This window comes from Nicotiana tabacum, chromosome 6 (genome assembly GCF_000715075.1).
Source record: "Nicotiana tabacum cultivar K326 chromosome 6, ASM71507v2, whole genome shotgun sequence".
Lineage (NCBI taxonomy): Eukaryota > Viridiplantae > Streptophyta > Magnoliopsida > Solanales > Solanaceae > Nicotiana > Nicotiana tabacum.
In genome coordinates, this window is record NC_134085.1 from 207,300,749 (window position 1) to 207,309,641 (window position 8,893).

At 41.3% G+C, this 8,893-nt stretch overlaps 1 long non-coding RNA gene across 1 annotated transcript; it reads left to right on the plus strand.

The window, feature by feature from the left end:
• The first annotated feature begins 1,700 nt into the window (after positions 1-1,700).
• On the plus strand, positions 1,701-3,174 carry LOC142181541 (uncharacterized). The gene is made up of 2 exons (XR_012710191.1): positions 1,701-2,068; positions 2,976-3,174. It is a non-coding gene; the product is annotated as an uncharacterized LOC142181541 (long non-coding RNA).
• The last annotated feature ends 5,719 nt before the right edge of the window (positions 3,175-8,893 follow it).

Sequence of the window (8,893 nt, forward strand, 5' to 3'; positions counted from 1 at the left end):
TTGCACAGTTCCTGAGCATGTTTGGTAGCCTAGCTCAGGCAAGGTTGATTCCTCTTGCTCCAACCACATCTCAAGCCGGGAGAGCAGCACAGACTCTTGCCACCCGCACCCCAAAGCAGCGAGTTCAGGGCGATCAGATTCTAGAGGTTATACCGGTACCACCTGTAGCCCCGGTTCAGCCCGAGGGTAGGGCAGCAGTTTCAGAGGAGGAGCAGCGTAGGCTCGAGAGGTACAAGAAGTACGACCCTCCTACTTTTAGTGGTCTAGCGTAAGAGGATGCTCAGGGATTTTTGGAGGAGTGCCACTGCATCCTCCGCACTATGGGCATAGCAGAGTCGAGTGGGGTTTCTTTCATTGCTTTTTAGCTTCGAGGAGCAGCCTATCAGTGGTGGCGTACTTATGAGTTGGACAGTCCCGCTGAGGCAGCTTCCCTTACATGTTCTTAGTTCTCGGACATATTTTTGAGAGAGTATTGTCTCTCAAAGCCTCATGGATGCATGACACGCAGAGTTTGAGCAGTTGCACCGGGGTACTATGACCGTTTCACAGTATGCAGTCCGTTTCAGTGACTTGGCTAGACATGCACCGACCTTGGTTTCTACAGTTCGAAAGAGGGTCCGTCGGTTTATTGAGGGACTCATTCCTAGCATCAGGACTAGCATGGCCCGGGAGCTGGAGATGGATATCTCGTATCAGCAGGTGGTGCGTATTGCTAGGAGAGTGGAGGGCATGCTTGTCGGGATAGGGAGGAGAGAGAGGCCAAGAGATCTCGAGAGTTTGGCCATTATTCTGGTACCTGTGCCCCAGCTGTAGTTCGTCATGATAGGTGTGAACGCCTAATTTTTGACCATGCATGAACTTTTCCCACTCTCCCTTACTAAATAAACTAATCACAATACAAAGTCAAAAAGGGAGGAGGAAAAACAACACGGAAGAATGGGATATTTGTGTGAGCACATGATTTTTGCCCCATATGAATTACTCCCATAAATTCAAAACAAACAATTTCTTTCAGTGTTTGCAATTTTGGGGATTTTCGTGGCACTTTCTGGTAATTACTTGCATTTATCTGCGCATTTTTATTTTGTTTAATTAATAAAAAATACAAAAAAAAATACGCTGCATTAACATTTAGGATTTAATTTTTTTAGTTTTGAATTAATTAGTAATTTAGTGTTTTATAAAAATGAGAAAAATACAAAAAAAATAGTTCATTTTCGCACTTTAATTGTAATTTTTTGAATTTTTGTTGGTTTCCTTTAACTTGGCATTTAATTAGTGGTGGTGAGCATTATTTAGAGTTAGTTAATTCAATTTGATAGGATAATTTGATTAGGAATTAATTTAGGTCTTATTTTTAATTTTTTAATTTGATTTTAAAAAAAAGAAATTAGGAAGGAAAAAAAGGGAAAAGGAAAAATCAAAAGAAAGGAAAAATGAAAAGAGTTGGAAGAAGATCCAAATTTAGGCTACCTTCAGTGAAAATATGCCCAGGCCCAAGTCTCCCCCGCCGTACCCATCCAAACCCATGAAACCCGGCCCAAACCCTCACCATACCCGGTCCGGTCACCCCAGTAACACCAAACGACCCCGTTTATGTTATAACTCATCCGAGGTGTCAAAGTTGGCTCGATCCAACGACTGGGAAGTGAGTTGTTTTTATATATAAGTGTCCAAAACACCCCTACCCCTCATTCATCTTCCTCACCCCTCAGAACTTCGTTACCCCTAACAAACCCTAGCAACACCGCCCTAACTCCTACCGCCATAGCCCGGCGGCGCCGACTCCAATCCTTACCAAAAACACACAATAGAACCACCCTAATCCCCTCGTTCCAAATACCAACTCCGTTTCCCTCGAGTGTCACCCAATCCTCGCGAATATTAGATCAGAAATTGAACCGTAAAATCCCTAGGTCTCAAATCAAGGGTTCGTTGAAGACTTTAAGGCTCAGTCCGACTTTAATCGCGTGTCTTTGACAAAGAACATATGATTAATCTCGGACTGGACCGAAAATTGGAGATTTCGAGGCGTAAACGATAGTTCTTGTTTGTCCGAGATCCCTAGGTATTTTGTCTTTACCCTTTGGTATTTTGTCTCCTCATCCTCACTTTCTTCTACTCTTTCTCTTATTTTTTTTTTGATTTTCGTTCTGTTTCTTTATTTATCATTCTTCTTTATCTTCCGTATCTGCATGTTAGATTTAGGATGTGTGTGATTGTAAGTTGGGCCTCGTGTTCAAGTTCAGATAGTTTGAATTTGCATCGTTTTGGGCTTAACTTTGTTCCGAGTCTTTAGGGTTCTTAATTTAATCGTTTGGGTTTTGGGTTTTTTTTCTAGTATTGATTGGGTTCACAAGATTAAAAAGCCTAATAGAGAGTTGAACTAGGTTTCAGTTGACCCAATCAGCTTGACCCAATTAGCTTGACCAGTTGACCCGGGTGGTGTTGAGGTAGTTTCAGAGTTTTTAAAGGGTAGTGTAGGTAATCTAGCTAAAGAATCTTTTGGGTAACTGACTTAGAAGCTTCTAGTAGGGGTCTTTTATGGAATTTCAGATTTTAGCTTGGGTAACAAGTCAGAAAATGGAGGATTAACTGGCAAAAATGAAAATCAGGGAGCGACTAGAAGTGCAAAGGAAAACTTTTGTGTCTGCCCTATTTGCTGGCCTATAAAGGCATTCTTACTAGCCTTAGAAGGTAGGGATTAAGAACTTTAAAGTAGAGAACATTGGAAACTGCTGAAAAATACTGAAAGGGTTTGAATAATCAGAAAAAATACAAAGAAAAATCACAAAATCACTGTTACATTGAAGTTTTTCTGCAATTCTTGGGGTTTTCAAGTTTTGAAGTAATCTCTGATTCATTCTGGGTTCGAAATGGTTTAAAGAAGCTGGATTTGCTGTTGTTGAAATGCTGAAGTGCATCCATTTCTACTGCTGATCTTCTCACCTTTTCTTTTGCTCTAATTGCATCAGGTACTCTTTTGAACTGTGACTGGAAATGATGCCTGATTGAGTCTCTGTGTGAAGATCTGTAAATCGAGTTGAAGTTAAATGACAAACATTAGTGTTGATTACTGCTTGATTCTGCCATTTTTCTTTATTTATTTCATGTTTGCCTAGTCTAGCTTATTTTGCATACTCCATTCCTTGATATTACATTTGTTTTAAGTGATGGATCGGGACCTTGTCTGAATGTAGTTGATTCAGGAGTATTTATTTAGACTTAGTGTAATATGTGTTAGTTGAGGATCGTGATCATTAGTCTAATCAGTGTAATATGTGTTAGTCCAATGATGTCAAAGTGTCACTTAGTTCTGCTTCTGCCTGTGTATGAGCTTCTTGCATTTTTAAAAGGGCTTTCGACTGGGTATAGAGTGAAAATTTCTTGTTGAAGCCATATTGTCAAACATATACATGTGTTCGAGGTCCTTTCAGGTATTTTGATGGAAACTGAAATAAGAATTGGTTGTGTTTGATAGCTAGGCTAGTTATGTGAACGATAATGATGTTCTAGGGAAGATTCATTCAGTGTTTCAATTTCAGTAATGATTGGTAATGGGTCTGTTGTTATTTGGGCATGGAATGTTCTATTTTGGCAAGATAGGGAGATCGCCTGTTGAGTTTTGTTGAAATAAATCTCACTAGGAATTGCATATTCACTTCAGAAGATGTTAACATTAAAATATGCTTTGCATTTGAGTCAAGGATTATCAGAATTGGTTCAAACTCAGATTTTCTTGAATGATGTAATTTGCCTCAAACATTGGCGCTGAATCGTGAAACTGGGTTGCCTTCTTTGGCCCAGTTATGCCGAAATTCTTTTCAGCGATGGGATTTTCATCTGGGTTCACGTCAAGCCCAACTGCTTCTTTCGCTGGTCATGTAGTAACTGCCAGTTGGCCGTTGGGCCTCTAACCAGCATGGGCCTTTTCGTAATCAAATATGGATCGTCTATTACTAGTTCGTTGATATTTAAATTTTAGCTTAAACATTAGCATAAAAATAAGTAGAAATCCTCTTACGACTTTTAATCAACTAGTTATGCTCATTAATTAGTTTAGGCGTTCCACATTTAACATAAATAATTATGGCTCTCACAGTTAAGTTTAGAAGTTAGAACAAATCGAGGTATGCTGTGCCAAACAAAATTACAATTGCATGGCCCTCTACTAATTTCTTATGATTTAGATACAACAAATAACCAATTATCGTAGTTTGCTTTAGGCACGTTTAATAGATTATCGTGGTCGTGGACACGTTCGCGTGATATGATTACGATCTTAAAAACAACACGAGGGATGCGTTCGCGCAACTTCAACCAATTTTTCTTAATTAAATAAACAAGGCGTTATTAATTATGGACACGTTCGCGTGACATGATTTTTGACGCGCCAAAGGAAAGAGTATACGTACGCGTAACTCAATCCTTTACGAATAATCAAGTGATTTAAAAGCGGTTAATAGACAAATGCACATAGGATCTAAAATCAGTAATTAAATAATTTCAATAAGCCAAGTACGATCAAAGCGACCGTGCTAGAACCACGGAACTCGGAAGTGCCTAACACCTTCTCCCGGGTTAACAGAATTTATTACCTGGATTTCTGTGTTCGCAGGTTGTAGAACAGAGTCAACTTCCTCGATTCAGGATCTTTAACCGGTGACCTGGGACACCCTAAATTATCCCAAGTGGCGACTCTGATTTTTAATAAATAAACGATCCCGTTTCGATTGTCCTTTAATTGGAAAAACTCCCTTGTATTTATACCCTTTACGGGGTGTAGGTAAAAAGGAGGTGTGACAGCTCTGGCGACTCTGCTGGGGATCAAACCCAGAATCTCTGGTTCAGTGTTCAAGAATTCGAACTTGTTTAATGATTTTTACTTGGCTTTATTTATTATTCATAATACTGTGTTTTGTGAACCTTTGTGTTAAATGCTATATGTTTACCACTTTAATATCGTTTGAATTGTATATAACTGTCTTCTTACGCCACCCCCTCTGAGTCTTCTGAAAATGGTGCACACGTTCGCGTGACCCGCTTTTTCTGTAGAAATTATACCAAGTAGAGCGAGACTGGGCAAGCGACAAGGCCGGGTAGACTTCAGTGCTTCCGGTACGTCGCCCCCTCCCCGGCCCCAGTTGTCCGCTCGGGTACCCCATGTCTAGACCAAAACCCCAGGATTTAAACCTAGAAAAACATAGCCCCATGCCGGATCCCTAGTAGGAACGTTTGTTTGCATCATGTGCATTTGACTTAGGGGACTCAACACAGGGGTTGGGTCCGTCTAGGACAGGTGTGCCCGAAATAACAGACCATCCTGATGCATCCTATGTGCTACGTGAACATTTATTTGTTGGCTTGCATGCTGACCGGCTAGGGAAAAAAAAGAAAAAAAAAGAGAGGAAAACCAAGAGTGATATAGGGAAGGAAATAAAACCCGGTTCTAAACATCCCGGTATTTGAAAGCCCAATTTTTTTTCGAAAAGGGTCAAACACTGTGTTCTTTCAAATGTGTCGAAACTGACCGAACTACGCAGGTATGATTCTCACCGGATGTGGGATACGTAGGCAACCTACGTAAGGTTCGGCCTTATTTTTGAAAAAAAGAGAAAGAAAAATAAGAAAAGAGAGTCGGTGGTTGAGTGAATGCAATCTTGATGTTTGGTCGAAATAAGCCGATCCAGCTTCGACAATGTCTTAAACCGTTCTTGTCGAGATAGCCTCAGAGTATTCTTCAGTTGTCGAAAGGTTATTTTCGTAAAAGAATGGACAAGTTTGGGAAGGGTCATAAAATAATTCCCCCCAGCTTCAAAATTCGCGTGAAATTGGGAAGGGGCCACATTTACAAAAACAGTCACTTGGCTAAAGTTGGCACATAGGGGAAGAAATTATGGTTCTTTTCTTCTTTCTTTTCCCTTTATTTTTCTTTTTTTCTTCAAAAATTGTTTACAAAAAGGTCCACTCGAGTCAACCCTAACCTTAATCTTCCACAGGAACAAATGAATACCATCCAGGAACCGCCAGAAGTGGTCTGGGAACAGGCTCGGCTACACTTGCGTATGTGGTGGAATGATCTAGACGAAGATGGTCAAAAATGGGTGAAAAAGCACTTGGGTGCTCTTATAGACATCTTTGAAATCAAACCACGGGAAGATCTGATCAAAGCTTTGGTAACGCTCTAGGATTCTGTCCACAATATCTTTCGTTTCTCAGATTTTGAAATCACCCCTACTTTGGAGGAGATAGCCGAGTACATTGAATTCGGACGGGATTTGAGGAAGCAACAACTTATATTTCCAAGGGCTCCATCGATGCACAAGTTCTTTGACCTCCTGAATATTAGTAAACAGACGGATAAGGAACGTGTGAGCAATGGGTGTTGTGCTTTCCATTTCTTATACTTCAGGTTCGGGCATTCTGCTGGTTTTGAAACGCATGAAAAGGGTCTGAGCAACAAATAAAACAAGGGCCTTTGGCAAATTCATTGTCGGTTCGCATTTATTGTGGCATTCTTGGGGATCATGGTTTTTCCAAATGAGAAAGGAACGGTGGATATTCGTATGGCTAGAATTGCACAAATCCTCAGTACCAAGGAAGATCATACACTTTCCCCGTTGATGCTAGCAGATATCTATCACGCATTAACTTTATCCAAAGCAGGGGCTCAGTTTTTGAGGGTTGCAGCATCATTCTGCAAATGTGGTAGATCGAGCATCTTCGCCATCATCCCAGATTCATGAGTTACGGTTCAAGCCCAAATAACTTCATCATTAGTTATGAGGAGAGGGTAAAAGATTACAATGCACTAGAAGGATTCGAAGCATGGGTTTCGCATTTGAAATCTCTTGAAGCAGGTCAGGTTGAGTGGACTATAGGATGGCTCCCGAGGACAGAAGCCATCTATATGACTGCTACCAAAGGATACCTAAGGATAATGGGCGTAAGGAGTATTCAGCCATATGCACTGCAGAGGGTCTTGAGGCAATTGGGAAGGTATCAGGTCATGCCTGAAGATGAAGATCTAAGCACCCAGGTCATAGAGTTGCATCCAGAAGCTGCATTGCCTGAGGCTGTAGTTCAGCAGGATTGGAATAGTTGTCGGTATAAAAAAAATAGCACCCAGGTACCAGATATCGCTAAGGGGGAAGTAGATCCATATTATGCTTCTTGGTTTGAGAAAATGTCTTATGTAAACAATGATCCAGAGTCCGAGAGGCCCGCCAAAAGGCCTCATGTTCAAGCCTTTGATGATAAAATTCAGGAGAGGTTAGCTTGGGGGGAGAAGGAAAAGGAATATAAGGCCATTATCCATGGTCTGCGAGAAGAATTGAGAAATATCACCTTCAATAATGATTTGCAGGCATAAGAGGCCGAAGGTGAAAGGAGAAGATTGGTGCGAGAAAATGAGGCCCTCAGAGCTCAGGTTTGGCAGTTGAAAATTGAAGCCAAGAACCCAGGCCGAAGCAGGAAAGACGAGAGGCTCATTTACAACCTCACTCAAAAGGTACGTGACTACGAAGATGACCTGCAGAAAGCTGAGTCTGAACTAGCAAAAGCACGGGCAATGTTGGCTAAAACCGCCAAAGGGCGTGCAACTTTCATTCACCAGATGAAAGAAAGATATGAAAGAGGGGTCACAGGTTGGGAAAAGGCAATCGGCAACCTCGAGGGTGAAATGGCTAAACAAGCCAAAAAATTTAAGGTTGAAAGAGAACATTGTTACGCCTTAATGGCACGGCTAGAAAGGGACTTGCAACAACTCCAAGAGCAGAACCAGGTAGCCGAACAAACTTTGGAAGCCAGAACCGAACAAATTGGGCGTTTGTTGCAAGAGAAGGGCGTCATAAAAGAGCGAGTCAAAAGGGTCGCCAACTATATCGCAATGAAGTGTAGTAGCTGTGAGGATATGACAAGATCTATGTTCTTCACTACTGTGATGATTTTTGTTCGCCGGGTAATGGAAGATCTCTACCACCTTCAGGGGGATTTAGCAAGTCGGCCCGCAGCAAGGCCAAATGATGCCCCGCGGGTCCCAGGGACAATTGAGGCATTGATGTATTCGTGATTTCTTGAGTCTGTGCTTTCTTTCCGTTAAAGTCTGCCAGTTGTTTTGGAGTCTGTATTTCTGTTATCAGAGCATGTGGGCTGTTTGTTTTTAAGTCTGTATTTCGAGTCTGTTAGTTTCAGTCTTTGTAATAGCGTTTTTTATATGAAAATTGAAAATCCCAAACTGTTTCTACTTTATTTTACACTTATCCCCAAGAACTATGCTTGGTCTGATTCATGCGGGGTCATGATACGTAGGCGATCTCCATAGGATTCGACCGATACTAAATAAAAGAGAGAAAGAAAGAGCGGAAAAATAAGAAAGAAAAGAGAGAAAATAAAAATCAAGGGAGAATAAAAACAAAGAGAGAATGAAAGGACGGGAAAGTAAAAGAAAGAAAAGGGGAAGTTTGCAATTAAAATAAAGAAAAGGCCGGGATGACGCATGCAACCGATCAAATACATAATAGAGATGGTTAACTGTTTAGGTGCATTCATGCCCAATGTGCGGTTACCAATCTGTTAAAGCCTATTCACTAACAAGGTTGTTGTTTGATATATCAGTCCAGGCAGGTGGTTAGTTCACTGGCATTCTGGAAACTCACTCCTACAACACCCGATCGAAAGACAGGCTGAATATGGTCGACCAGGAACCTGAAACAAGTATTGTCGACCCATCGAAAGAGGTGGAAGAAATGGACGTTAATGCAATGAGGGAAGAAATGTATAAGCTGAAGCAGCAGATGCCTGAAATGTACTAAGCTTGGGCGAATGGCCATCCACCACCGGTTAATTCCGGCCAATCCTGCTTCTATCCCACCATCAGCCCAACCTCCAGAGC